At 46.4% G+C, this 27450-nt stretch overlaps 17 non-coding genes across 17 annotated transcripts; all 17 read right to left on the bottom strand.

The window, feature by feature from the left end:
* Positions 1 to 1360: 1360 nt before the first annotated feature.
* LOC142271240 (U2 spliceosomal RNA) lies at positions 1361 to 1546 on the bottom strand. Its single transcript, XR_012736391.1, has one exon. It is a non-coding gene; the product is annotated as a U2 spliceosomal RNA (small nuclear RNA).
* Positions 1547 to 2933: 1387 nt separating this feature from the next.
* LOC142271214 (U2 spliceosomal RNA) lies at positions 2934 to 3124 on the bottom strand. The gene has a single exon (XR_012736367.1). It is a non-coding gene; the product is annotated as a U2 spliceosomal RNA (small nuclear RNA).
* Positions 3125 to 4511: 1387 nt separating this feature from the next.
* Positions 4512 to 4702, bottom strand: LOC142271212 (U2 spliceosomal RNA). The gene has a single exon (XR_012736365.1). It is a non-coding gene; the product is annotated as a U2 spliceosomal RNA (small nuclear RNA).
* A 1387-nt stretch (positions 4703 to 6089) lies between these two features.
* LOC142271210 (U2 spliceosomal RNA) lies at positions 6090 to 6280 on the bottom strand. Its single transcript, XR_012736364.1, has one exon. It is a non-coding gene; the product is annotated as a U2 spliceosomal RNA (small nuclear RNA).
* Positions 6281 to 7667: 1387 nt separating this feature from the next.
* Positions 7668 to 7858, bottom strand: LOC142271209 (U2 spliceosomal RNA). Its single transcript, XR_012736363.1, has one exon. It is a non-coding gene; the product is annotated as a U2 spliceosomal RNA (small nuclear RNA).
* A 1388-nt stretch (positions 7859 to 9246) lies between these two features.
* On the bottom strand, positions 9247 to 9437 carry LOC142271208 (U2 spliceosomal RNA). Its single transcript, XR_012736362.1, has one exon. It is a non-coding gene; the product is annotated as a U2 spliceosomal RNA (small nuclear RNA).
* Positions 9438 to 10830: 1393 nt separating this feature from the next.
* LOC142271207 (U2 spliceosomal RNA) lies at positions 10831 to 11021 on the bottom strand. The gene has a single exon (XR_012736361.1). It is a non-coding gene; the product is annotated as a U2 spliceosomal RNA (small nuclear RNA).
* A 1387-nt stretch (positions 11022 to 12408) lies between these two features.
* Positions 12409 to 12599, bottom strand: LOC142271206 (U2 spliceosomal RNA). Its single transcript, XR_012736360.1, has one exon. It is a non-coding gene; the product is annotated as a U2 spliceosomal RNA (small nuclear RNA).
* Positions 12600 to 13986: 1387 nt separating this feature from the next.
* On the bottom strand, positions 13987 to 14177 carry LOC142271205 (U2 spliceosomal RNA). The gene has a single exon (XR_012736359.1). It is a non-coding gene; the product is annotated as a U2 spliceosomal RNA (small nuclear RNA).
* A 1387-nt stretch (positions 14178 to 15564) lies between these two features.
* On the bottom strand, positions 15565 to 15755 carry LOC142271204 (U2 spliceosomal RNA). Its single transcript, XR_012736358.1, has one exon. It is a non-coding gene; the product is annotated as a U2 spliceosomal RNA (small nuclear RNA).
* Positions 15756 to 17143: 1388 nt separating this feature from the next.
* LOC142271203 (U2 spliceosomal RNA) lies at positions 17144 to 17334 on the bottom strand. Its single transcript, XR_012736357.1, has one exon. It is a non-coding gene; the product is annotated as a U2 spliceosomal RNA (small nuclear RNA).
* Positions 17335 to 18721: 1387 nt separating this feature from the next.
* Positions 18722 to 18912, bottom strand: LOC142271202 (U2 spliceosomal RNA). The gene has a single exon (XR_012736356.1). It is a non-coding gene; the product is annotated as a U2 spliceosomal RNA (small nuclear RNA).
* A 1387-nt stretch (positions 18913 to 20299) lies between these two features.
* Positions 20300 to 20490, bottom strand: LOC142271249 (U2 spliceosomal RNA). The gene has a single exon (XR_012736395.1). It is a non-coding gene; the product is annotated as a U2 spliceosomal RNA (small nuclear RNA).
* A 1387-nt stretch (positions 20491 to 21877) lies between these two features.
* LOC142271237 (U2 spliceosomal RNA) lies at positions 21878 to 22068 on the bottom strand. The gene has a single exon (XR_012736388.1). It is a non-coding gene; the product is annotated as a U2 spliceosomal RNA (small nuclear RNA).
* A 1387-nt stretch (positions 22069 to 23455) lies between these two features.
* LOC142271225 (U2 spliceosomal RNA) lies at positions 23456 to 23646 on the bottom strand. The gene has a single exon (XR_012736377.1). It is a non-coding gene; the product is annotated as a U2 spliceosomal RNA (small nuclear RNA).
* A 1387-nt stretch (positions 23647 to 25033) lies between these two features.
* LOC142271213 (U2 spliceosomal RNA) lies at positions 25034 to 25224 on the bottom strand. Its single transcript, XR_012736366.1, has one exon. It is a non-coding gene; the product is annotated as a U2 spliceosomal RNA (small nuclear RNA).
* Positions 25225 to 26612: 1388 nt separating this feature from the next.
* Positions 26613 to 26803, bottom strand: LOC142271201 (U2 spliceosomal RNA). The gene has a single exon (XR_012736355.1). It is a non-coding gene; the product is annotated as a U2 spliceosomal RNA (small nuclear RNA).
* Positions 26804 to 27450: the final 647 nt, after the last annotated feature.

Below are 27450 nucleotides of genomic sequence, written 5' to 3'. Positions count from 1 at the left end.
GCACCCTGGCCTATGCCGGACACATCTTAGGGAGAGAGAGCGAGAGGGAGACAAACCCACGCCTACACAAGACATTTTGTCACCCAAGCCAACCCTTGAAAAGGCTGCTTTGCAGAGCCAAAACAAGAAGAATGGTGCGTTTTGCAGCCGCCGCCCACTGCAATGAATCTGAATAACTCCTCCTTTAGGGCGCAAGCAACTCCCCTCCCCCTTGCAGTCTTTCCAATTCACGATACAAAAAGACGGACAGGACAGGTTGCCTGACTTTCCGTCACTGCCACCCTTTGCCATCCTTACCCGTAGAAAGCCCTTTCATCATCCCCAAACCCTAATCTTTTCCCTTTCCTTCCCAGCCCCCAAACCCTGCCCTCTGTACCTTTCTCACCACCCGCTTCCCTTCTCCTGTCATCCCCCTACCACCCGGGAAAAAAAGAGATTGCCCCCTCCTTCCACTAGCCCACCCTCCCACCCAAAGAACAACTTCTTCTGCGCAGCTTGTTTTCTAGGCAGCAGCGCTATTGTGATGTCATCGGGGGGCATTGTGACAAGCCGCCAGTGTTCCGTCTCTTCATGTTGTGCACAGTTCAAACGGAAAATACATCAACAGGCAGACTACAGAAAAGCTTACTATCAAAGGTTAGAGGGGGGCTTTCTCAGAGGGCTTTTTACAGTTTTTCTATTCCCAATTAGCCGTTTAAGTGTACTTATTGAAAGTAGTAATTCTTTCATAGGCCGCCCTTTCTTAGTATTTGACGTTCCTTATATTGCGGTATGAGGCTTCGCAGTAGGTTGCAAACATTCATCACCCATGACTTTCCCCAATTGAGCTCAGAAGCTCAATGTCTATCATGACCTCTCTTTTAGAATGTCCAAGAGCAAGCAAACTATTCCTCCAGGAGAGGGCGCCAACAGACTACTAAAGAGATCATCATTACTCAAAGAAAACCCCAAAAACCAATGCATGATAGGAATAAACAGGTAACTTTCTTTGGAGTGGAAGCGGAGAGATCGCACCAGATGCCAATTCTAGATGTTATCACACCTGTGGTCACTGCAGCAGCAGGTGAATCCACTTTGTCCAAAAGGGATCTATTCCATTCAATTGCAAATGATCTAGATAAGACAGAGAACTGCAGCACGGGGACATAGCCGAGTTGGTCAGGTTGAGTGGTGATGAGTTTGCTATTTGGATGAATAAAGAAAGTCAAAAGTGTGAAAGATAAAAAACAAAAGGAGGAAGTGTGAAAAGTGAATGGGCCAAATTGAGGTGCATATGAAGACGTATGCTTTCTTCCAATTCATTAAATCGGGCTAATATGAATCAGGTGAATTGAGTTCTGCTTTTGGAAACTGGGTTAAGAAGGGGTGCACCGTTCCTGGAGGTACTGCAATACCAGGTCAATGCGTGGAGTGGACAGAGCAAGCTCTTTTTCCATCTCCCTGTTCTAAAAATCCATTTAATATATGGTCCCCAGGGACGTATCAGATATTAAACTGATAAGAACAGATACTACACTTGATCTTAGCCAAAAGGCCGAGAAGCGATAACCAGAATTGGTTTGGGCCTCGAGTGGCACCCTGGCCTATGCCGGACACATCTTAGGGAGAGAGAGCGAGAGGGAGACAAACCCACGCCTACACAAGACATTTTGTCACCCAAGCCAACCCTTGAAAAGGCTGCTTTGCAGAGCCAAAACAAGAAGAATGGTGCGTTTTGCAGCCGCCGCCCACTGCAATGAATCTGAATAACTCCTCCTTTAGGGCGCAAGCAACTCCCCTCCCCCTTGCAGTCTTTCCAATTCACGATACAAAAAGACGGACAGGACAGGTTGCCTGACTTTCCGTCACTGCCACCCTTTGCCATCCTTACCCGTAGAAAGCCCTTTCATCATCCCCAAACCCTAATCTTTTCCCTTTCCTTCCCAGCCCCCAAACCCTGCCCTCTGTACCTTTCTCACCACCCGCTTCCCTTCTCCTGTCATCCCCCTACCACCCGGGAAAAAAAGAGATTGCCCCCTCCTTCCACTAGCCCACCCTCCCACCCAAAGAACAACTTCTTCTGCGCAGCTTGTTTTCTAGGCAGCAGCGCTATTGTGATGTCATCGGGGGGCATTGTGACAAGCCGCCAGTGTTCCGTCTCTTCATGTTGTGCACAGTTCAAACGGAAAATACATCAACAGGCAGACTACAGAAAAGCTTACTATCAAAGGTTAGAGGGGGGCTTTCTCAGAGGGCTTTTTACAGTTTTTCTATTCCCAATTAGCCGTTTAAGTGTACTTATTGAAAGTAGTAATTCTTTCATAGGCCGCCCTTTCTTAGTATTTGACGTTCCTTATATTGCGGTATGAGGCTTCGCAGTAGGTTGCAAACATTCATCACCCATGACTTTCCCCAATTGAGCTCAGAAGCTCAATGTCTATCATGACCTCTCTTTTAGAATGTCCAAGAGCAAGCAAACTATTCCTCCAGGAGAGGGCGCCAACAGACTACTAAAGAGATCATCATTACTCAAAGAAAACCCCAAAAACCAATGCATGATAGGAATAAACAGGTAACTTTCTTTGGAGTGGAAGCGGAGAGATCGCACCAGATGCCAATTCTAGATGTTATCACACCTGTGGTCACTGCAGCAGCAGGTGAATCCACTTTGTCCAAAAGGGATCTATTCCATTCAATTGCAAATGATCTAGATAAGACAGAGAACTGCAGCACGGGGACATAGCCGAGTTGGTCAGGTTGAGTGGTGATGAGTTTGCTATTTGGATGAATAAAGAAAGTCAAAAGTGTGAAAGATAAAAAACAAAAGGAGGAAGTGTGAAAAGTGAATGGGCCAAATTGAGGTGCATATGAAGACGTATGCTTTCTTCCAATTCATTAAATCGGGCTAATATGAATCAGGTGAATTGAGTTCTGCTTTTGGAAACTGGGTTAAGAAGGGGTGCACCGTTCCTGGAGGTACTGCAATACCAGGTCAATGCGTGGAGTGGACAGAGCAAGCTCTTTTTCCATCTCCCTGTTCTAAAAATCCATTTAATATATGGTCCCCAGATAGGGGACGTATCAGATATTAAACTGATAAGAACAGATACTACACTTGATCTTAGCCAAAAGGCCGAGAAGCGATAACCAGAATTGGTTTGGGCCTCGAGTGGCACCCTGGCCTATGCCGGACACATCTTAGGGAGAGAGAGCGAGAGGGAGACAAACCCACGCCTACACAAGACATTTTGTCACCCAAGCCAACCCTTGAAAAGGCTGCTTTGCAGAGCCAAAACAAGAAGAATGGTGCGTTTTGCAGCCGCCGCCCACTGCAATGAATCTGAATAACTCCTCCTTTAGGGCGCAAGCAACTCCCCTCCCCCTTGCAGTCTTTCCAATTCACGATACAAAAAGACGGACAGGACAGGTTGCCTGACTTTCCGTCACTGCCACCCTTTGCCATCCTTACCCGTAGAAAGCCCTTTCATCATCCCCAAACCCTAATCTTTTCCCTTTCCTTCCCAGCCCCCAAACCCTGCCCTCTGTACCTTTCTCACCACCCGCTTCCCTTCTCCTGTCATCCCCCTACCACCCGGGAAAAAAAGAGATTGCCCCCTCCTTCCACTAGCCCACCCTCCCACCCAAAGAACAACTTCTTCTGCGCAGCTTGTTTTCTAGGCAGCAGCGCTATTGTGATGTCATCGGGGGGCATTGTGACAAGCCGCCAGTGTTCCGTCTCTTCATGTTGTGCACAGTTCAAACGGAAAATACATCAACAGGCAGACTACAGAAAAGCTTACTATCAAAGGTTAGAGGGGGGCTTTCTCAGAGGGCTTTTTACAGTTTTTCTATTCCCAATTAGCCGTTTAAGTGTACTTATTGAAAGTAGTAATTCTTTCATAGGCCGCCCTTTCTTAGTATTTGACGTTCCTTATATTGCGGTATGAGGCTTCGCAGTAGGTTGCAAACATTCATCACCCATGACTTTCCCCAATTGAGCTCAGAAGCTCAATGTCTATCATGACCTCTCTTTTAGAATGTCCAAGAGCAAGCAAACTATTCCTCCAGGAGAGGGCGCCAACAGACTACTAAAGAGATCATCATTACTCAAAGAAAACCCCAAAAACCAATGCATGATAGGAATAAACAGGTAACTTTCTTTGGAGTGGAAGCGGAGAGATCGCACCAGATGCCAATTCTAGATGTTATCACACCTGTGGTCACTGCAGCAGCAGGTGAATCCACTTTGTCCAAAAGGGATCTATTCCATTCAATTGCAAATGATCTAGATAAGACAGAGAACTGCAGCACGGGGACATAGCCGAGTTGGTCAGGTTGAGTGGTGATGAGTTTGCTATTTGGATGAATAAAGAAAGTCAAAAGTGTGAAAGATAAAAAACAAAAGGAGGAAGTGTGAAAAGTGAATGGGCCAAATTGAGGTGCATATGAAGACGTATGCTTTCTTCCAATTCATTAAATCGGGCTAATATGAATCAGGTGAATTGAGTTCTGCTTTTGGAAACTGGGTTAAGAAGGGGTGCACCGTTCCTGGAGGTACTGCAATACCAGGTCAATGCGTGGAGTGGACAGAGCAAGCTCTTTTTCCATCTCCCTGTTCTAAAAATCCATTTAATATATGGTCCCCAGATAGGGGACGTATCAGATATTAAACTGATAAGAACAGATACTACACTTGATCTTAGCCAAAAGGCCGAGAAGCGATAACCAGAATTGGTTTGGGCCTCGAGTGGCACCCTGGCCTATGCCGGACACATCTTAGGGAGAGAGAGCGAGAGGGAGACAAACCCACGCCTACACAAGACATTTTGTCACCCAAGCCAACCCTTGAAAAGGCTGCTTTGCAGAGCCAAAACAAGAAGAATGGTGCGTTTTGCAGCCGCCGCCCACTGCAATGAATCTGAATAACTCCTCCTTTAGGGCGCAAGCAACTCCCCTCCCCCTTGCAGTCTTTCCAATTCACGATACAAAAAGACGGACAGGACAGGTTGCCTGACTTTCCGTCACTGCCACCCTTTGCCATCCTTACCCGTAGAAAGCCCTTTCATCATCCCCAAACCCTAATCTTTTCCCTTTCCTTCCCAGCCCCCAAACCCTGCCCTCTGTACCTTTCTCACCACCCGCTTCCCTTCTCCTGTCATCCCCCTACCACCCGGGAAAAAAAGAGATTGCCCCCTCCTTCCACTAGCCCACCCTCCCACCCAAAGAACAACTTCTTCTGCGCAGCTTGTTTTCTAGGCAGCAGCGCTATTGTGATGTCATCGGGGGGCATTGTGACAAGCCGCCAGTGTTCCGTCTCTTCATGTTGTGCACAGTTCAAACGGAAAATACATCAACAGGCAGACTACAGAAAAGCTTACTATCAAAGGTTAGAGGGGGGCTTTCTCAGAGGGCTTTTTACAGTTTTTCTATTCCCAATTAGCCGTTTAAGTGTACTTATTGAAAGTAGTAATTCTTTCATAGGCCGCCCTTTCTTAGTATTTGACGTTCCTTATATTGCGGTATGAGGCTTCGCAGTAGGTTGCAAACATTCATCACCCATGACTTTCCCCAATTGAGCTCAGAAGCTCAATGTCTATCATGACCTCTCTTTTAGAATGTCCAAGAGCAAGCAAACTATTCCTCCAGGAGAGGGCGCCAACAGACTACTAAAGAGATCATCATTACTCAAAGAAAACCCCAAAAACCAATGCATGATAGGAATAAACAGGTAACTTTCTTTGGAGTGGAAGCGGAGAGATCGCACCAGATGCCAATTCTAGATGTTATCACACCTGTGGTCACTGCAGCAGCAGGTGAATCCACTTTGTCCAAAAGGGATCTATTCCATTCAATTGCAAATGATCTAGATAAGACAGAGAACTGCAGCACGGGGACATAGCCGAGTTGGTCAGGTTGAGTGGTGATGAGTTTGCTATTTGGATGAATAAAGAAAGTCAAAAGTGTGAAAGATAAAAAACAAAAGGAGGAAGTGTGAAAAGTGAATGGGCCAAATTGAGGTGCATATGAAGACGTATGCTTTCTTCCAATTCATTAAATCGGGCTAATATGAATCAGGTGAATTGAGTTCTGCTTTTGGAAACTGGGTTAAGAAGGGGTGCACCGTTCCTGGAGGTACTGCAATACCAGGTCAATGCGTGGAGTGGACAGAGCAAGCTCTTTTTCCATCTCCCTGTTCTAAAAATCCATTTAATATATGGTCCCCAGATAGGGGACGTATCAGATATTAAACTGATAAGAACAGATACTACACTTGATCTTAGCCAAAAGGCCGAGAAGCGATAACCAGAATTGGTTTGGGCCTCGAGTGGCACCCTGGCCTATGCCGGACACATCTTAGGGAGAGAGAGCGAGAGGGAGACAAACCCACGCCTACACAAGACATTTTGTCACCCAAGCCAACCCTTGAAAAGGCTGCTTTGCAGAGCCAAAACAAGAAGAATGGTGCGTTTTGCAGCCGCCGCCCACTGCAATGAATCTGAATAACTCCTCCTTTAGGGCGCAAGCAACTCCCCTCCCCCTTGCAGTCTTTCCAATTCACGATACAAAAAGACGGACAGGACAGGTTGCCTGACTTTCCGTCACTGCCACCCTTTGCCATCCTTACCCGTAGAAAGCCCTTTCATCATCCCCAAACCCTAATCTTTTCCCTTTCCTTCCCAGCCCCCAAACCCTGCCCTCTGTACCTTTCTCACCACCCGCTTCCCTTCTCCTGTCATCCCCCTACCACCCGGGAAAAAAAGAGATTGCCCCCTCCTTCCACTAGCCCACCCTCCCACCCAAAGAACAACTTCTTCTGCGCAGCTTGTTTTCTAGGCAGCAGCGCTATTGTGATGTCATCGGGGGGCATTGTGACAAGCCGCCAGTGTTCCGTCTCTTCATGTTGTGCACAGTTCAAACGGAAAATACATCAACAGGCAGACTACAGAAAAGCTTACTATCAAAGGTTAGAGGGGGGCTTTCTCAGAGGGCTTTTTACAGTTTTTCTATTCCCAATTAGCCGTTTAAGTGTACTTATTGAAAGTAGTAATTCTTTCATAGGCCGCCCTTTCTTAGTATTTGACGTTCCTTATATTGCGGTATGAGGCTTCGCAGTAGGTTGCAAACATTCATCACCCATGACTTTCCCCAATTGAGCTCAGAAGCTCAATGTCTATCATGACCTCTCTTTTAGAATGTCCAAGAGCAAGCAAACTATTCCTCCAGGAGAGGGCGCCAACAGACTACTAAAGAGATCATCATTACTCAAAGAAAACCCCAAAAACCAATGCATGATAGGAATAAACAGGTAACTTTCTTTGGAGTGGAAGCGGAGAGATCGCACCAGATGCCAATTCTAGATGTTATCACACCTGTGGTCACTGCAGCAGCAGGTGAATCCACTTTGTCCAAAAGGGATCTATTCCATTCAATTGCAAATGATCTAGATAAGACAGAGAACTGCAGCACGGGGACATAGCCGAGTTGGTCAGGTTGAGTGGTGATGAGTTTGCTATTTGGATGAATAAAGAAAGTCAAAAGTGTGAAAGATAAAAAACAAAAGGAGGAAGTGTGAAAAGTGAATGGGCCAAATTGAGGTGCATATGAAGACGTATGCTTTCTTCCAATTCATTAAATCGGGCTAATATGAATCAGGTGAATTGAGTTCTGCTTTTGGAAACTGGGTTAAGAAGGGGTGCACCGTTCCTGGAGGTACTGCAATACCAGGTCAATGCGTGGAGTGGACAGAGCAAGCTCTTTTTCCATCTCCCTGTTCTAAAAATCCATTTAATATATGGTCCCCAGATAGGGGACGTATCAGATATTAAACTGATAAGAACAGATACTACACTTGATCTTAGCCAAAAGGCCGAGAAGCGATAACCAGAATTGGTTTGGGCCTCGAGTGGCACCCTGGCCTATGCCGGACACATCTTAGGGAGAGAGAGCGAGAGGGAGACAAACCCACGCCTACACAAGACATTTTGTCACCCAAGCCAACCCTTGAAAAGGCTGCTTTGCAGAGCCAAAACAAGAAGAATGGTGCGTTTTGCAGCCGCCGCCCACTGCAATGAATCTGAATAACTCCTCCTTTAGGGCGCAAGCAACTCCCCTCCCCCTTGCAGTCTTTCCAATTCACGATACAAAAAGACGGACAGGACAGGTTGCCTGACTTTCCGTCACTGCCACCCTTTGCCATCCTTACCCGTAGAAAGCCCTTTCATCATCCCCAAACCCTAATCTTTTCCCTTTCCTTCCCAGCCCCCAAACCCTGCCCTCTGTACCTTTCTCACCACCCGCTTCCCTTCTCCTGTCATCCCCCTACCACCCGGGAAAAAAAGAGATTGCCCCCTCCTTCCACTAGCCCACCCTCCCACCCAAAGAACAACTTCTTCTGCGCAGCTTGTTTTCTAGGCAGCAGCGCTATTGTGATGTCATCGGGGGGCATTGTGACAAGCCGCCAGTGTTCCGTCTCTTCATGTTGTGCACAGTTACAAACGGAAAATACATCAACAGGCAGACTACAGAAAAGCTTACTATCAAAGGTTAGAGGGGGGCTTTCTCAGAGGGCTTTTTACAGTTTTTCTATTCCCAATTAGCCGTTTAAGTGTACTTATTGAAAGTAGTAATTCTTTCATAGGCCGCCCTTTCTTAGTATTTGACGTTCCTTATATTGCGGTATGAGGCTTCGCAGTAGGTTGCAAACATTCATCACCCATGACTTTCCCCAATTGAGCTCAGAAGCTCAATGTCTATCATGACCTCTCTTTTAGAATGTCCAAGAGCAAGCAAACTATTCCTCCAGGAGAGGGCGCCAACAGACTACTAAAGAGATCATCATTACTCAAAGAAAACCCCAAAAACCAATGCATGATAGGAATAAACAGGTAACTTTCTTTGGAGTGGAAGCGGAGAGATCGCACCAGATGCCAATTCTAGATGTTATCACACCTGTGGTCACTGCAGCAGCAGGTGAATCCACTTTGTCCAAAAGGGATCTATTCCATTCAATTGCAAATGATCTAGATAAGACAGAGAACTGCAGCACGGGGACATAGCCGAGTTGGTCAGGTTGAGTGGTGATGAGTTTGCTATTTGGATGAATAAAGAAAGTCAAAAGTGTGAAAGATAAAAAACAAAAGGAGGAAGTGTGAAAAGTGAATGGGCCAAATTGAGGTGCATATGAAGACGTATGCTTTCTTCCAATTCATTAAATCGGGCTAATATGAATCAGGTGAATTGAGTTCTGCTTTTGGAAACTGGGTTAAGAAGGGGTGCACCGTTCCTGGAGGTACTGCAATACCAGGTCAATGCGTGGAGTGGACAGAGCAAGCTCTTTTTCCATCTCCCTGTTCTAAAAATCCATTTAATATATGGTCCCCAGATAGGGGACGTATCAGATATTAAACTGATAAGAACAGATACTACACTTGATCTTAGCCAAAAGGCCGAGAAGCGATAACCAGAATTGGTTTGGGCCTCGAGTGGCACCCTGGCCTATGCCGGACACATCTTAGGGAGAGAGAGCGAGAGGGAGACAAACCCACGCCTACACAAGACATTTTGTCACCCAAGCCAACCCTTGAAAAGGCTGCTTTGCAGAGCCAAAACAAGAAGAATGGTGCGTTTTGCAGCCGCCGCCCACTGCAATGAATCTGAATAACTCCTCCTTTAGGGCGCAAGCAACTCCCCTCCCCCTTGCAGTCTTTCCAATTCACGATACAAAAAGACGGACAGGACAGGTTGCCTGACTTTCCGTCACTGCCACCCTTTGCCATCCTTACCCGTAGAAAGCCCTTTCATCATCCCCAAACCCTAATCTTTTCCCTTTCCTTCCCAGCCCCCAAACCCTGCCCTCTGTACCTTTCTCACCACCCGCTTCCCTTCTCCTGTCATCCCCCTACCACCCGGGAAAAAAAGAGATTGCCCCCTCCTTCCACTAGCCCACCCTCCCCCTCCCACCCAAAGAACAACTTCTTCTGCGCAGCTTGTTTTCTAGGCAGCAGCGCTATTGTGATGTCATCGGGGGGCATTGTGACAAGCCGCCAGTGTTCCGTCTCTTCATGTTGTGCACAGTTCAAACGGAAAATACATCAACAGGCAGACTACAGAAAAGCTTACTATCAAAGGTTAGAGGGGGGCTTTCTCAGAGGGCTTTTTACAGTTTTTCTATTCCCAATTAGCCGTTTAAGTGTACTTATTGAAAGTAGTAATTCTTTCATAGGCCGCCCTTTCTTAGTATTTGACGTTCCTTATATTGCGGTATGAGGCTTCGCAGTAGGTTGCAAACATTCATCACCCATGACTTTCCCCAATTGAGCTCAGAAGCTCAATGTCTATCATGACCTCTCTTTTAGAATGTCCAAGAGCAAGCAAACTATTCCTCCAGGAGAGGGCGCCAACAGACTACTAAAGAGATCATCATTACTCAAAGAAAACCCCAAAAACCAATGCATGATAGGAATAAACAGGTAACTTTCTTTGGAGTGGAAGCGGAGAGATCGCACCAGATGCCAATTCTAGATGTTATCACACCTGTGGTCACTGCAGCAGCAGGTGAATCCACTTTGTCCAAAAGGGATCTATTCCATTCAATTGCAAATGATCTAGATAAGACAGAGAACTGCAGCACGGGGACATAGCCGAGTTGGTCAGGTTGAGTGGTGATGAGTTTGCTATTTGGATGAATAAAGAAAGTCAAAAGTGTGAAAGATAAAAAACAAAAGGAGGAAGTGTGAAAAGTGAATGGGCCAAATTGAGGTGCATATGAAGACGTATGCTTTCTTCCAATTCATTAAATCGGGCTAATATGAATCAGGTGAATTGAGTTCTGCTTTTGGAAACTGGGTTAAGAAGGGGTGCACCGTTCCTGGAGGTACTGCAATACCAGGTCAATGCGTGGAGTGGACAGAGCAAGCTCTTTTTCCATCTCCCTGTTCTAAAAATCCATTTAATATATGGTCCCCAGATAGGGGACGTATCAGATATTAAACTGATAAGAACAGATACTACACTTGATCTTAGCCAAAAGGCCGAGAAGCGATAACCAGAATTGGTTTGGGCCTCGAGTGGCACCCTGGCCTATGCCGGACACATCTTAGGGAGAGAGAGCGAGAGGGAGACAAACCCACGCCTACACAAGACATTTTGTCACCCAAGCCAACCCTTGAAAAGGCTGCTTTGCAGAGCCAAAACAAGAAGAATGGTGCGTTTTGCAGCCGCCGCCCACTGCAATGAATCTGAATAACTCCTCCTTTAGGGCGCAAGCAACTCCCCTCCCCCTTGCAGTCTTTCCAATTCACGATACAAAAAGACGGACAGGACAGGTTGCCTGACTTTCCGTCACTGCCACCCTTTGCCATCCTTACCCGTAGAAAGCCCTTTCATCATCCCCAAACCCTAATCTTTTCCCTTTCCTTCCCAGCCCCCAAACCCTGCCCTCTGTACCTTTCTCACCACCCGCTTCCCTTCTCCTGTCATCCCCCTACCACCCGGGAAAAAAAGAGATTGCCCCCTCCTTCCACTAGCCCACCCTCCCACCCAAAGAACAACTTCTTCTGCGCAGCTTGTTTTCTAGGCAGCAGCGCTATTGTGATGTCATCGGGGGGCATTGTGACAAGCCGCCAGTGTTCCGTCTCTTCATGTTGTGCACAGTTCAAACGGAAAATACATCAACAGGCAGACTACAGAAAAGCTTACTATCAAAGGTTAGAGGGGGGCTTTCTCAGAGGGCTTTTTACAGTTTTTCTATTCCCAATTAGCCGTTTAAGTGTACTTATTGAAAGTAGTAATTCTTTCATAGGCCGCCCTTTCTTAGTATTTGACGTTCCTTATATTGCGGTATGAGGCTTCGCAGTAGGTTGCAAACATTCATCACCCATGACTTTCCCCAATTGAGCTCAGAAGCTCAATGTCTATCATGACCTCTCTTTTAGAATGTCCAAGAGCAAGCAAACTATTCCTCCAGGAGAGGGCGCCAACAGACTACTAAAGAGATCATCATTACTCAAAGAAAACCCCAAAAACCAATGCATGATAGGAATAAACAGGTAACTTTCTTTGGAGTGGAAGCGGAGAGATCGCACCAGATGCCAATTCTAGATGTTATCACACCTGTGGTCACTGCAGCAGCAGGTGAATCCACTTTGTCCAAAAGGGATCTATTCCATTCAATTGCAAATGATCTAGATAAGACAGAGAACTGCAGCACGGGGACATAGCCGAGTTGGTCAGGTTGAGTGGTGATGAGTTTGCTATTTGGATGAATAAAGAAAGTCAAAAGTGTGAAAGATAAAAAACAAAAGGAGGAAGTGTGAAAAGTGAATGGGCCAAATTGAGGTGCATATGAAGACGTATGCTTTCTTCCAATTCATTAAATCGGGCTAATATGAATCAGGTGAATTGAGTTCTGCTTTTGGAAACTGGGTTAAGAAGGGGTGCACCGTTCCTGGAGGTACTGCAATACCAGGTCAATGCGTGGAGTGGACAGAGCAAGCTCTTTTTCCATCTCCCTGTTCTAAAAATCCATTTAATATATGGTCCCCAGATAGGGGACGTATCAGATATTAAACTGATAAGAACAGATACTACACTTGATCTTAGCCAAAAGGCCGAGAAGCGATAACCAGAATTGGTTTGGGCCTCGAGTGGCACCCTGGCCTATGCCGGACACATCTTAGGGAGAGAGAGCGAGAGGGAGACAAACCCACGCCTACACAAGACATTTTGTCACCCAAGCCAACCCTTGAAAAGGCTGCTTTGCAGAGCCAAAACAAGAAGAATGGTGCGTTTTGCAGCCGCCGCCCACTGCAATGAATCTGAATAACTCCTCCTTTAGGGCGCAAGCAACTCCCCTCCCCCTTGCAGTCTTTCCAATTCACGATACAAAAAGACGGACAGGACAGGTTGCCTGACTTTCCGTCACTGCCACCCTTTGCCATCCTTACCCGTAGAAAGCCCTTTCATCATCCCCAAACCCTAATCTTTTCCCTTTCCTTCCCAGCCCCCAAACCCTGCCCTCTGTACCTTTCTCACCACCCGCTTCCCTTCTCCTGTCATCCCCCTACCACCCGGGAAAAAAAGAGATTGCCCCCTCCTTCCACTAGCCCACCCTCCCACCCAAAGAACAACTTCTTCTGCGCAGCTTGTTTTCTAGGCAGCAGCGCTATTGTGATGTCATCGGGGGGCATTGTGACAAGCCGCCAGTGTTCCGTCTCTTCATGTTGTGCACAGTTCAAACGGAAAATACATCAACAGGCAGACTACAGAAAAGCTTACTATCAAAGGTTAGAGGGGGGCTTTCTCAGAGGGCTTTTTACAGTTTTTCTATTCCCAATTAGCCGTTTAAGTGTACTTATTGAAAGTAGTAATTCTTTCATAGGCCGCCCTTTCTTAGTATTTGACGTTCCTTATATTGCGGTATGAGGCTTCGCAGTAGGTTGCAAACATTCATCACCCATGACTTTCCCCAATTGAGCTCAGAAGCTCAATGTCTATCATGACCTCTCTTTTAGAATGTCCAAGAGCAAGCAAACTATTCCTCCAGGAGAGGGCGCCAACAGACTACTAAAGAGATCATCATTACTCAAAGAAAACCCCAAAAACCAATGCATGATAGGAATAAACAGGTAACTTTCTTTGGAGTGGAAGCGGAGAGATCGCACCAGATGCCAATTCTAGATGTTATCACACCTGTGGTCACTGCAGCAGCAGGTGAATCCACTTTGTCCAAAAGGGATCTATTCCATTCAATTGCAAATGATCTAGATAAGACAGAGAACTGCAGCACGGGGACATAGCCGAGTTGGTCAGGTTGAGTGGTGATGAGTTTGCTATTTGGATGAATAAAGAAAGTCAAAAGTGTGAAAGATAAAAAACAAAAGGAGGAAGTGTGAAAAGTGAATGGGCCAAATTGAGGTGCATATGAAGACGTATGCTTTCTTCCAATTCATTAAATCGGGCTAATATGAATCAGGTGAATTGAGTTCTGCTTTTGGAAACTGGGTTAAGAAGGGGTGCACCGTTCCTGGAGGTACTGCAATACCAGGTCAATGCGTGGAGTGGACAGAGCAAGCTCTTTTTCCATCTCCCTGTTCTAAAAATCCATTTAATATATGGTCCCCAGATAGGGGACGTATCAGATATTAAACTGATAAGAACAGATACTACACTTGATCTTAGCCAAAAGGCCGAGAAGCGATAACCAGAATTGGTTTGGGCCTCGAGTGGCACCCTGGCCTATGCCGGACACATCTTAGGGAGAGAGAGCGAGAGGGAGACAAACCCACGCCTACACAAGACATTTTGTCACCCAAGCCAACCCTTGAAAAGGCTGCTTTGCAGAGCCAAAACAAGAAGAATGGTGCGTTTTGCAGCCGCCGCCCACTGCAATGAATCTGAATAACTCCTCCTTTAGGGCGCAAGCAACTCCCCTCCCCCTTGCAGTCTTTCCAATTCACGATACAAAAAGACGGACAGGACAGGTTGCCTGACTTTCCGTCACTGCCACCCTTTGCCATCCTTACCCGTAGAAAGCCCTTTCATCATCCCCAAACCCTAATCTTTTCCCTTTCCTTCCCAGCCCCCAAACCCTGCCCTCTGTACCTTTCTCACCACCCGCTTCCCTTCTCCTGTCATCCCCCTACCACCCGGGAAAAAAAGAGATTGCCCCCTCCTTCCACTAGCCCACCCTCCCACCCAAAGAACAACTTCTTCTGCGCAGCTTGTTTTCTAGGCAGCAGCGCTATTGTGATGTCATCGGGGGGCATTGTGACAAGCCGCCAGTGTTCCGTCTCTTCATGTTGTGCACAGTTCAAACGGAAAATACATCAACAGGCAGACTACAGAAAAGCTTACTATCAAAGGTTAGAGGGGGGCTTTCTCAGAGGGCTTTTTACAGTTTTTCTATTCCCAATTAGCCGTTTAAGTGTACTTATTGAAAGTAGTAATTCTTTCATAGGCCGCCCTTTCTTAGTATTTGACGTTCCTTATATTGCGGTATGAGGCTTCGCAGTAGGTTGCAAACATTCATCACCCATGACTTTCCCCAATTGAGCTCAGAAGCTCAATGTCTATCATGACCTCTCTTTTAGAATGTCCAAGAGCAAGCAAACTATTCCTCCAGGAGAGGGCGCCAACAGACTACTAAAGAGATCATCATTACTCAAAGAAAACCCCAAAAACCAATGCATGATAGGAATAAACAGGTAACTTTCTTTGGAGTGGAAGCGGAGAGATCGCACCAGATGCCAATTCTAGATGTTATCACACCTGTGGTCACTGCAGCAGCAGGTGAATCCACTTTGTCCAAAAGGGATCTATTCCATTCAATTGCAAATGATCTAGATAAGACAGAGAACTGCAGCACGGGGACATAGCCGAGTTGGTCAGGTTGAGTGGTGATGAGTTTGCTATTTGGATGAATAAAGAAAGTCAAAAGTGTGAAAGATAAAAAACAAAAGGAGGAAGTGTGAAAAGTGAATGGGCCAAATTGAGGTGCATATGAAGACGTATGCTTTCTTCCAATTCATTAAATCGGGCTAATATGAATCAGGTGAATTGAGTTCTGCTTTTGGAAACTGGGTTAAGAAGGGGTGCACCGTTCCTGGAGGTACTGCAATACCAGGTCAATGCGTGGAGTGGACAGAGCAAGCTCTTTTTCCATCTCCCTGTTCTAAAAATCCATTTAATATATGGTCCCCAGATAGGGGACGTATCAGATATTAAACTGATAAGAACAGATACTACACTTGATCTTAGCCAAAAGGCCGAGAAGCGATAACCAGAATTGGTTTGGGCCTCGAGTGGCACCCTGGCCTATGCCGGACACATCTTAGGGAGAGAGAGCGAGAGGGAGACAAACCCACGCCTACACAAGACATTTTGTCACCCAAGCCAACCCTTGAAAAGGCTGCTTTGCAGAGCCAAAACAAGAAGAATGGTGCGTTTTGCAGCCGCCGCCCACTGCAATGAATCTGAATAACTCCTCCTTTAGGGCGCAAGCAACTCCCCTCCCCCTTGCAGTCTTTCCAATTCACGATACAAAAAGACGGACAGGACAGGTTGCCTGACTTTCCGTCACTGCCACCCTTTGCCATCCTTACCCGTAGAAAGCCCTTTCATCATCCCCAAACCCTAATCTTTTCCCTTTCCTTCCCAGCCCCCAAACCCTGCCCTCTGTACCTTTCTCACCACCCGCTTCCCTTCTCCTGTCATCCCCCTACCACCCGGGAAAAAAAGAGATTGCCCCCTCCTTCCACTAGCCCACCCTCCCACCCAAAGAACAACTTCTTCTGCGCAGCTTGTTTTCTAGGCAGCAGCGCTATTGTGATGTCATCGGGGGGCATTGTGACAAGCCGCCAGTGTTCCGTCTCTTCATGTTGTGCACAGTTCATAACGGAAAATACATCAACAGGCAGACTACAGAAAAGCTTACTATCAAAGGTTAGAGGGGGGCTTTCTCAGAGGGCTTTTTACAGTTTTTCTATTCCCAATTAGCCGTTTAAGTGTACTTATTGAAAGTAGTAATTCTTTCATAGGCCGCCCTTTCTTAGTATTTGACGTTCCTTATATTGCGGTATGAGGCTTCGCAGTAGGTTGCAAACATTCATCACCCATGACTTTCCCCAATTGAGCTCAGAAGCTCAATGTCTATCATGACCTCTCTTTTAGAATGTCCAAGAGCAAGCAAACTATTCCTCCAGGAGAGGGCGCCAACAGACTACTAAAGAGATCATCATTACTCAAAGAAAACCCCAAAAACCAATGCATGATAGGAATAAACAGGTAACTTTCTTTGGAGTGGAAGCGGAGAGATCGCACCAGATGCCAATTCTAGATGTTATCACACCTGTGGTCACTGCAGCAGCAGGTGAATCCACTTTGTCCAAAAGGGATCTATTCCATTCAATTGCAAATGATCTAGATAAGACAGAGAACTGCAGCACGGGGACATAGCCGAGTTGGTCAGGTTGAGTGGTGATGAGTTTGCTATTTGGATGAATAAAGAAAGTCAAAAGTGTGAAAGATAAAAAACAAAAGGAGGAAGTGTGAAAAGTGAATGGGCCAAATTGAGGTGCATATGAAGACGTATGCTTTCTTCCAATTCATTAAATCGGGCTAATATGAATCAGGTGAATTGAGTTCTGCTTTTGGAAACTGGGTTAAGAAGGGGTGCACCGTTCCTGGAGGTACTGCAATACCAGGTCAATGCGTGGAGTGGACAGAGCAAGCTCTTTTTCCATCTCCCTGTTCTAAAAATCCATTTAATATATGGTCCCCAGATAGGGGACGTATCAGATATTAAACTGATAAGAACAGATACTACACTTGATCTTAGCCAAAAGGCCGAGAAGCGATAACCAGAATTGGTTTGGGCCTCGAGTGGCACCCTGGCCTATGCCGGACACATCTTAGGGAGAGAGAGCGAGAGGGAGACAAACCCACGCCTACACAAGACATTTTGTCACCCAAGCCAACCCTTGAAAAGGCTGCTTTGCAGAGCCAAAACAAGAAGAATGGTGCGTTTTGCAGCCGCCGCCCACTGCAATGAATCTGAATAACTCCTCCTTTAGGGCGCAAGCAACTCCCCTCCCCCTTGCAGTCTTTCCAATTCACGATACAAAAAGACGGACAGGACAGGTTGCCTGACTTTCCGTCACTGCCACCCTTTGCCATCCTTACCCGTAGAAAGCCCTTTCATCATCCCCAAACCCTAATCTTTTCCCTTTCCTTCCCAGCCCCCAAACCCTGCCCTCTGTACCTTTCTCACCACCCGCTTCCCTTCTCCTGTCATCCCCCTACCACCCGGGAAAAAAAGAGATTGCCCCCTCCTTCCACTAGCCCACCCTCCCACCCAAAGAACAACTTCTTCTGCGCAGCTTGTTTTCTAGGCAGCAGCGCTATTGTGATGTCATCGGGGGGCATTGTGACAAGCCGCCAGTGTTCCGTCTCTTCATGTTGTGCACAGTTCAAACGGAAAATACATCAACAGGCAGACTACAGAAAAGCTTACTATCAAAGGTTAGAGGGGGGCTTTCTCAGAGGGCTTTTTACAGTTTTTCTATTCCCAATTAGCCGTTTAAGTGTACTTATTGAAAGTAGTAATTCTTTCATAGGCCGCCCTTTCTTAGTATTTGACGTTCCTTATATTGCGGTATGAGGCTTCGCAGTAGGTTGCAAACATTCATCACCCATGACTTTCCCCAATTGAGCTCAGAAGCTCAATGTCTATCATGACCTCTCTTTTAGAATGTCCAAGAGCAAGCAAACTATTCCTCCAGGAGAGGGCGCCAACAGACTACTAAAGAGATCATCATTACTCAAAGAAAACCCCAAAAACCAATGCATGATAGGAATAAACAGGTAACTTTCTTTGGAGTGGAAGCGGAGAGATCGCACCAGATGCCAATTCTAGATGTTATCACACCTGTGGTCACTGCAGCAGCAGGTGAATCCACTTTGTCCAAAAGGGATCTATTCCATTCAATTGCAAATGATCTAGATAAGACAGAGAACTGCAGCACGGGGACATAGCCGAGTTGGTCAGGTTGAGTGGTGATGAGTTTGCTATTTGGATGAATAAAGAAAGTCAAAAGTGTGAAAGATAAAAAACAAAAGGAGGAAGTGTGAAAAGTGAATGGGCCAAATTGAGGTGCATATGAAGACGTATGCTTTCTTCCAATTCATTAAATCGGGCTAATATGAATCAGGTGAATTGAGTTCTGCTTTTGGAAACTGGGTTAAGAAGGGGTGCACCGTTCCTGGAGGTACTGCAATACCAGGTCAATGCGTGGAGTGGACAGAGCAAGCTCTTTTTCCATCTCCCTGTTCTAAAAATCCATTTAATATATGGTCCCCAGATAGGGGACGTATCAGATATTAAACTGATAAGAACAGATACTACACTTGATCTTAGCCAAAAGGCCGAGAAGCGATAACCAGAATTGGTTTGGGCCTCGAGTGGCACCCTGGCCTATGCCGGACACATCTTAGGGAGAGAGAGCGAGAGGGAGACAAACCCACGCCTACACAAGACATTTTGTCACCCAAGCCAACCCTTGAAAAGGCTGCTTTGCAGAGCCAAAACAAGAAGAATGGTGCGTTTTGCAGCCGCCGCCCACTGCAATGAATCTGAATAACTCCTCCTTTAGGGCGCAAGCAACTCCCCTCCCCCTTGCAGTCTTTCCAATTCACGATACAAAAAGACGGACAGGACAGGTTGCCTGACTTTCCGTCACTGCCACCCTTTGCCATCCTTACCCGTAGAAAGCCCTTTCATCATCCCCAAACCCTAATCTTTTCCCTTTCCTTCCCAGCCCCCAAACCCTGCCCTCTGTACCTTTCTCACCACCCGCTTCCCTTCTCCTGTCATCCCCCTACCACCCGGGAAAAAAAGAGATTGCCCCCTCCTTCCACTAGCCCACCCTCCCACCCAAAGAACAACTTCTTCTGCGCAGCTTGTTTTCTAGGCAGCAGCGCTATTGTGATGTCATCGGGGGGCATTGTGACAAGCCGCCAGTGTTCCGTCTCTTCATGTTGTGCACAGTTCAAACGGAAAATACATCAACAGGCAGACTACAGAAAAGCTTACTATCAAAGGTTAGAGGGGGGCTTTCTCAGAGGGCTTTTTACAGTTTTTCTATTCCCAATTAGCCGTTTAAGTGTACTTATTGAAAGTAGTAATTCTTTCATAGGCCGCCCTTTCTTAGTATTTGACGTTCCTTATATTGCGGTATGAGGCTTCGCAGTAGGTTGCAAACATTCATCACCCATGACTTTCCCCAATTGAGCTCAGAAGCTCAATGTCTATCATGACCTCTCTTTTAGAATGTCCAAGAGCAAGCAAACTATTCCTCCAGGAGAGGGCGCCAACAGACTACTAAAGAGATCATCATTACTCAAAGAAAACCCCAAAAACCAATGCATGATAGGAATAAACAGGTAACTTTCTTTGGAGTGGAAGCGGAGAGATCGCACCAGATGCCAATTCTAGATGTTATCACACCTGTGGTCACTGCAGCAGCAGGTGAATCCACTTTGTCCAAAAGGGATCTATTCCATTCAATTGCAAATGATCTAGATAAGACAGAGAACTGCAGCACGGGGACATAGCCGAGTTGGTCAGGTTGAGTGGTGATGAGTTTGCTATTTGGATGAATAAAGAAAGTCAAAAGTGTGAAAGATAAAAAACAAAAGGAGGAAGTGTGAAAAGTGAATGGGCCAAATTGAGGTGCATATGAAGACGTATGCTTTCTTCCAATTCATTAAATCGGGCTAATATGAATCAGGTGAATTGAGTTCTGCTTTTGGAAACTGGGTTAAGAAGGGGTGCACCGTTCCTGGAGGTACTGCAATACCAGGTCAATGCGTGGAGTGGACAGAGCAAGCTCTTTTTCCATCTCCCTGTTCTAAAAATCCATTTAATATATGGTCCCCAGATAGGGGACGTATCAGATATTAAACTGATAAGAACAGATACTACACTTGATCTTAGCCAAAAGGCCGAGAAGCGATAACCAGAATTGGTTTGGGCCTCGAGTGGCACCCTGGCCTATGCCGGACACATCTTAGGGAGAGAGAGCGAGAGGGAGACAAACCCACGCCTACACAAGACATTTTGTCACCCAAGCCAACCCTTGAAAAGGCTGCTTTGCAGAGCCAAAACAAGAAGAATGGTGCGTTTTGCAGCCGCCGCCCACTGCAATGAATCTGAATAACTCCTCCTTTAGGGCGCAAGCAACTCCCCTCCCCCTTGCAGTCTTTCCAATTCACGATACAAAAAGACGGACAGGACAGGTTGCCTGACTTTCCGTCACTGCCACCCTTTGCCATCCTTACCCGTAGAAAGCCCTTTCATCATCCCCAAACCCTAATCTTTTCCCTTTCCTTCCCAGCCCCCAAACCCTGCCCTCTGTACCTTTCTCACCACCCGCTTCCCTTCTCCTGTCATCCCCCTACCACCCGGGAAAAAAAGAGATTGCCCCCTCCTTCCACTAGCCCACCCTCCCACCCAAAGAACAACTTCTTCTGCGCAGCTTGTTTTCTAGGCAGCAGCGCTATTGTGATGTCATCGGGGGGCATTGTGACAAGCCGCCAGTGTTCCGTCTCTTCATGTTGTGCACAGTTCAAACGGAAAATACATCAACAGGCAGACTACAGAAAAGCTTACTATCAAAGGTTAGAGGGGGGCTTTCTCAGAGGGCTTTTTACAGTTTTTCTATTCCCAATTAGCCGTTTAAGTGTACTTATTGAAAGTAGTAATTCTTTCATAGGCCGCCCTTTCTTAGTATTTGACGTTCCTTATATTGCGGTATGAGGCTTCGCAGTAGGTTGCAAACATTCATCACCCATGACTTTCCCCAATTGAGCTCAGAAGCTCAATGTCTATCATGACCTCTCTTTTAGAATGTCCAAGAGCAAGCAAACTATTCCTCCAGGAGAGGGCGCCAACAGACTACTAAAGAGATCATCATTACTCAAAGAAAACCCCAAAAACCAATGCATGATAGGAATAAACAGGTAACTTTCTTTGGAGTGGAAGCGGAGAGATCGCACCAGATGCCAATTCTAGATGTTATCACACCTGTGGTCACTGCAGCAGCAGGTGAATCCACTTTGTCCAAAAGGGATCTATTCCATTCAATTGCAAATGATCTAGATAAGACAGAGAACTGCAGCACGGGGACATAGCCGAGTTGGTCAGGTTGAGTGGTGATGAGTTTGCTATTTGGATGAATAAAGAAAGTCAAAAGTGTGAAAGATAAAAAACAAAAGGAGGAAGTGTGAAAAGTGAATGGGCCAAATTGAGGTGCATATGAAGACGTATGCTTTCTTCCAATTCATTAAATCGGGCTAATATGAATCAGGTGAATTGAGTTCTGCTTTTGGAAACTGGGTTAAGAAGGGGTGCACCGTTCCTGGAGGTACTGCAATACCAGGTCAATGCGTGGAGTGGACAGAGCAAGCTCTTTTTCCATCTCCCTGTTCTAAAAATCCATTTAATATATGGTCCCCAGATAGGGGACGTATCAGATATTAAACTGATAAGAACAGATACTACACTTGATCTTAGCCAAAAGGCCGAGAAGCGATAACCAGAATTGGTTTGGGCCTCGAGTGGCACCCTGGCCTATGCCGGACACATCTTAGGGAGAGAGAGCGAGAGGGAGACAAACCCACGCCTACACAAGACATTTTGTCACCCAAGCCAACCCTTGAAAAGGCTGCTTTGCAGAGCCAAAACAAGAAGAATGGTGCGTTTTGCAGCCGCCGCCCACTGCAATGAATCTGAATAACTCCTCCTTTAGGGCGCAAGCAACTCCCCTCCCCCTTGCAGTCTTTCCAATTCACGATACAAAAAGACGGACAGGACAGGTTGCCTGACTTTCCGTCACTGCCACCCTTTGCCATCCTTACCCGTAGAAAGCCCTTTCATCATCCCCAAACCCTAATCTTTTCCCTTTCCTTCCCAGCCCCCAAACCCTGCCCTCTGTACCTTTCTCACCACCCGCTTCCCTTCTCCTGTCATCCCCCTACCACCCGGGAAAAAAAGAGATTGCCCCCTCCTTCCACTAGCCCACCCTCCCACCCAAAGAACAACTTCTTCTGCGCAGCTTGTTTTCTAGGCAGCAGCGCTATTGTGATGTCATCGGGGGGCATTGTGACAAGCCGCCAGTGTTCCGTCTCTTCATGTTGTGCACAGTTCAAACGGAAAATACATCAACAGGCAGACTACAGAAAAGCTTACTATCAAAGGTTAGAGGGGGGCTTTCTCAGAGGGCTTTTTACAGTTTTTCTATTCCCAATTAGCCGTTTAAGTGTACTTATTGAAAGTAGTAATTCTTTCATAGGCCGCCCTTTCTTAGTATTTGACGTTCCTTATATTGCGGTATGAGGCTTCGCAGTAGGTTGCAAACATTCATCACCCATGACTTTCCCCAATTGAGCTCAGAAGCTCAATGTCTATCATGACCTCTCTTTTAGAATGTCCAAGAGCAAGCAAACTATTCCTCCAGGAGAGGGCGCCAACAGACTACTAAAGAGATCATCATTACTCAAAGAAAACCCCAAAAACCAATGCATGATAGGAATAAACAGGTAACTTTCTTTGGAGTGGAAGCGGAGAGATCGCACCAGATGCCAATTCTAGATGTTATCACACCTGTGGTCACTGCAGCAGCAGGTGAATCCACTTTGTCCAAAAGGGATCTATTCCATTCAATTGCAAATGATCTAGATAAGACAGAGAACTGCAGCACGGGGACATAGCCGAGTTGGTCAGGTTGAGTGGTGATGAGTTTGCTATTTGGATGAATAAAGAAAGTCAAAAGTGTGAAAGATAAAAAACAAAAGGAGGAAGTGTGAAAAGTGAATGGGCCAAATTGAGGTGCATATGAAGACGTATGCTTTCTTCCAATTCATTAAATCGGGCTAATATGAATCAGGTGAATTGAGTTCTGCTTTTGGAAACTGGGTTAAGAAGGGGTGCACCGTTCCTGGAGGTACTGCAATACCAGGTCAATGCGTGGAGTGGACAGAGCAAGCTCTTTTTCCATCTCCCTGTTCTAAAAATCCATTTAATATATGGTCCCCAGATAGGGGACGTATCAGATATTAAACTGATAAGAACAGATACTACACTTGATCTTAGCCAAAAGGCCGAGAAGCGATAACCAGAATTGGTTTGGGCCTCGAGTGGCACCCTGGCCTATGCCGGACACATCTTAGGGAGAGAGAGCGAGAGGGAGACAAACCCACGCCTACACAAGACATTTTGTCACCCAAGCCAACCCTTGAAAAGGCTGCTTTGCAGAGCCAAAACAAGAAGAATGGTGCGTTTTGCAGCCGCCGCCCACTGCAATGAATCTGAATAACTCCTCCTTTAGGGCGCAAGCAACTCCCCTCCCCCTTGCAGTCTTTCCAATTCACGATACAAAAAGACGGACAGGACAGGTTGCCTGACTTTCCGTCACTGCCACCCTTTGCCATCCTTACCCGTAGAAAGCCCTTTCATCATCCCCAAACCCTAATCTTTTCCCTTTCCTTCCCAGCCCCCAAACCCTGCCCTCTGTACCTTTCTCACCACCCGCTTCCCTTCTCCTGTCATCCCCCTACCACCCGGGAAAAAAAGAGATTGCCCCCTCCTTCCACTAGCCCACCCTCCCACCCAAAGAACAACTTCTTCTGCGCAGCTTGTTTTCTAGGCAGCAGCGCTATTGTGATGTCATCGGGGGGCATTGTGACAAGCCGCCAGTGTTCCGTCTCTTCATGTTGTGCACAGTTCAAACGGAAAATACATCAACAGGCAGACTACAGAAAAGCTTACTATCAAAGGTTAGAGGGGGGCTTTCTCAGAGGGCTTTTTACAGTTTTTCTATTCCCAATTAGCCGTTTAAGTGTACTTATTGAAAGTAGTAATTCTTTCATAGGCCGCCCTTTCTTAGTATTTGACGTTCCTTATATTGCGGTATGAGGCTTCGCAGTAGGTTGCAAACATTCATCACCCATGACTTTCCCCAATTGAGCTCAGAAGCTCAATGTCTATCATGACCTCTCTTTTAGAATGTCCAAGAGCAAGCAAACTATTCCTCCAGGAGAGGGCGCCAACAGACTACTAAAGAGATCATCATTACTCAAAGAAAACCCCAAAAACCAATGCATGATAGGAATAAACAGGTAACTTTCTTTGGAGTGGAAGCGGAGAGATCGCACCAGATGCCAATTCTAGATGTTATCACACCTGTGGTCACTGCAGCAGCAGGTGAATCCACTTTGTCCAAAAGGGATCTATTCCATTCAATTGCAAATGATCTAGATAAGACAGAGAACTGCAGCACGGGGACATAGCCGAGTTGGTCAGGTTGAGTGGTGATGAGTTTGCTATTTGGATGAATAAAGAAAGTCAAAAGTGTGAAAGATAAAAAACAAAAGGAGGAAGTGTGAAAAGTGAATGGGCCAAATTGAGGTGCATATGAAGACGTATGCTTTCTTCCAATTCATTAAATCGGGCTAATATGAATCAGGTGAATTGAGTTCTGCTTTTGGAAACTGGGTTAAGAAGGGGTGCACCGTTCCTGGAGGTACTGCAATACCAGGTCAATGCGTGGAGTGGACAGAGCAAGCTCTTTTTCCATCTCCCTGTTCTAAAAATCCATTTAATATATGGTCCCCAGATAGGGGACGTATCAGATATTAAACTGATAAGAACAGATACTACACTTGATCTTAGCCAAAAGGCCGAGAAGCGATAACCAGAATTGGTTTGGGCCTCGAGTGGCACCCTGGCCTATGCCGGACACATCTTAGGGAGAGAGAGCGAGAGGGAGACAAACCCACGCCTACACAAGACATTTTGTCACCCAAGCCAACCCTTGAAAAGGCTGCTTTGCAGAGCCAAAACAAGAAGAATGGTGCGTTTTGCAGCCGCCGCCCACTGCAATGAATCTGAATAACTCCTCCTTTAGGGCGCAAGCAACTCCCCTCCCCCTTGCAGTCTTTCCAATTCACGATACAAAAAGACGGACAGGACAGGTTGCCTGACTTTCCGTCACTGCCACCCTTTGCCATCCTTACCCGTAGAAAGCCCTTTCATCATCCCCAAACCCTAATCTTTTCCCTTTCCTTCCCAGCCCCCAAACCCTGCCCTCTGTACCTTTCTCACCACCCGCTTCCCTTCTCCTGTCATCCCCCTACCACCCGGGAAAAAAAGAGATTGCCCCCTCCTTCCACTAGCCCACCCTCCCACCCAAAGAACAACTTCTTCTGCGCAGCTTGTTTTCTAGGCAGCAGCGCTATTGTGATGTCATCGGGGGGCATTGTGACAAGCCGCCAGTGTTCCGTCTCTTCATGTTGTGCACAGTTCAAACGGAAAATACATCAACAGGCAGACTACAGAAAAGCTTACTATCAAAGGTTAGAGGGGGGCTTTCTCAGAGGGCTTTTTACAGTTTTTCTATTCCCAATTAGCCGTTTAAGTGTACTTATTGAAAGTAGTAATTCTTTCATAGGCCGCCCTTTCTTAGTATTTGACGTTCCTTATATTGCGGTATGAGGCTTCGCAGTAGGTTGCAAACATTCATCACCCATGACTTTCCCCAATTGAGCTCAGAAGCTCAATGTCTATCATGACCTCTCTTTTAGAATGTCCAAGAGCAAGCAAACTATTCCTCCAGGAGAGGGCGCCAACAGACTACTAAAGAGATCATCATTACTCAAAGAAAACCCCTAAAAACCAATGCATGATAGGAATAAACAGGTAACTTTCTTTGGAGTGGAAGCGGAGAGATCGCACCAGATGCCAATTCTAGATGTTATCACACCTGTGGTCACTGCAGCAGCAGGTGAATCCACTTTGTCCAAAAGGGATCTATTCCATTCAATTGCAAATGATCTAGATAAGACAGAGAACTGCAGCACGGGGACATAGCCGAGTTGGTCAGGTTGAGTGGTGATGAGTTTGCTATTTGGATGAATAAAGAAAGTCAAAAGTGTGAAAGATAAAAAACAAAAGGAGGAAGTGTGAAAAGTGAATGGGCCAAATTGAGGTGCATATGAAGACGTATGCTTTCTTCCAATTCATTAAATCGGGCTAATATGAATCAGGTGAATTGAGTTCTGCTTTTGGAAACTGGGTTAAGAAGGGGTGCACCGTTCCTGGAGGTACTGCAATACCAGGTCAATGCGTGGAGTGGACAGAGCAAGCTCTTTTTCCATCTCCCTGTTCTAAAAATCCATTTAATATATGGTCCCCAGATAGGGGACGTATCAGATATTAAACTGATAAGAACAGATACTACACTTGATCTTAGCCAAAAGGCCGAGAAGCGATAACCAGAATTGGTTTGGGCCTCGAGTGGCACCCTGGCCTATGCCGGACACATCTTAGGGAGAGAGAGCGAGAGGGAGACAAACCCACGCCTACACAAGACATTTTGTCACCCAAGCCAACCCTTGAAAAGGCTGCTTTGCAGAGCCAAAACAAGAAGAATGGTGCGTTTTGCAGCCGCCGCCCACTGCAATGAATCTGAATAACTCCTCCTTTAGGGCGCAAGCAACTCCCCTCCCCCTTGCAGTCTTTCCAATTCACGATACAAAAAGACGGACAGGACAGGTTGCCTGACTTTCCGTCACTGCCACCCTTTGCCATCCTTACCCGTAGAAAGCCCTTTCATCATCCCCAAACCCTAATCTTTTCCCTTTCCTTCCCAGCCCCCAAACCCTGCCCTCTGTACCTTTCTCACCACCCGCTTCCCTTCTCCTGTCATCCCCCTACCACCCGGGAAAAAAAGAGATTGCCCCCTCCTTCCACTAGCCCACCCTCCCACCCAAAGAACAACTTCTTCTGCGCAGCTTGTTTTCTAGGCAGCAGCGCTATTGTGATGTCATCGGGGGGCATTGTGACAAGCCGCCAGTGTTCCGTCTCTTCATGTTGTGCACAGTTCAAACGGAAAATACATCAACAGGCAGACTACAGAA

This window comes from Anomaloglossus baeobatrachus, unplaced genomic scaffold (assembly GCF_048569485.1).
Source record: "Anomaloglossus baeobatrachus isolate aAnoBae1 unplaced genomic scaffold, aAnoBae1.hap1 Scaffold_3359, whole genome shotgun sequence".
Lineage (NCBI taxonomy): Eukaryota > Metazoa > Chordata > Amphibia > Anura > Aromobatidae > Anomaloglossus > Anomaloglossus baeobatrachus.
This window is presented reverse-complemented; position numbering and strand designations above follow the sequence as displayed.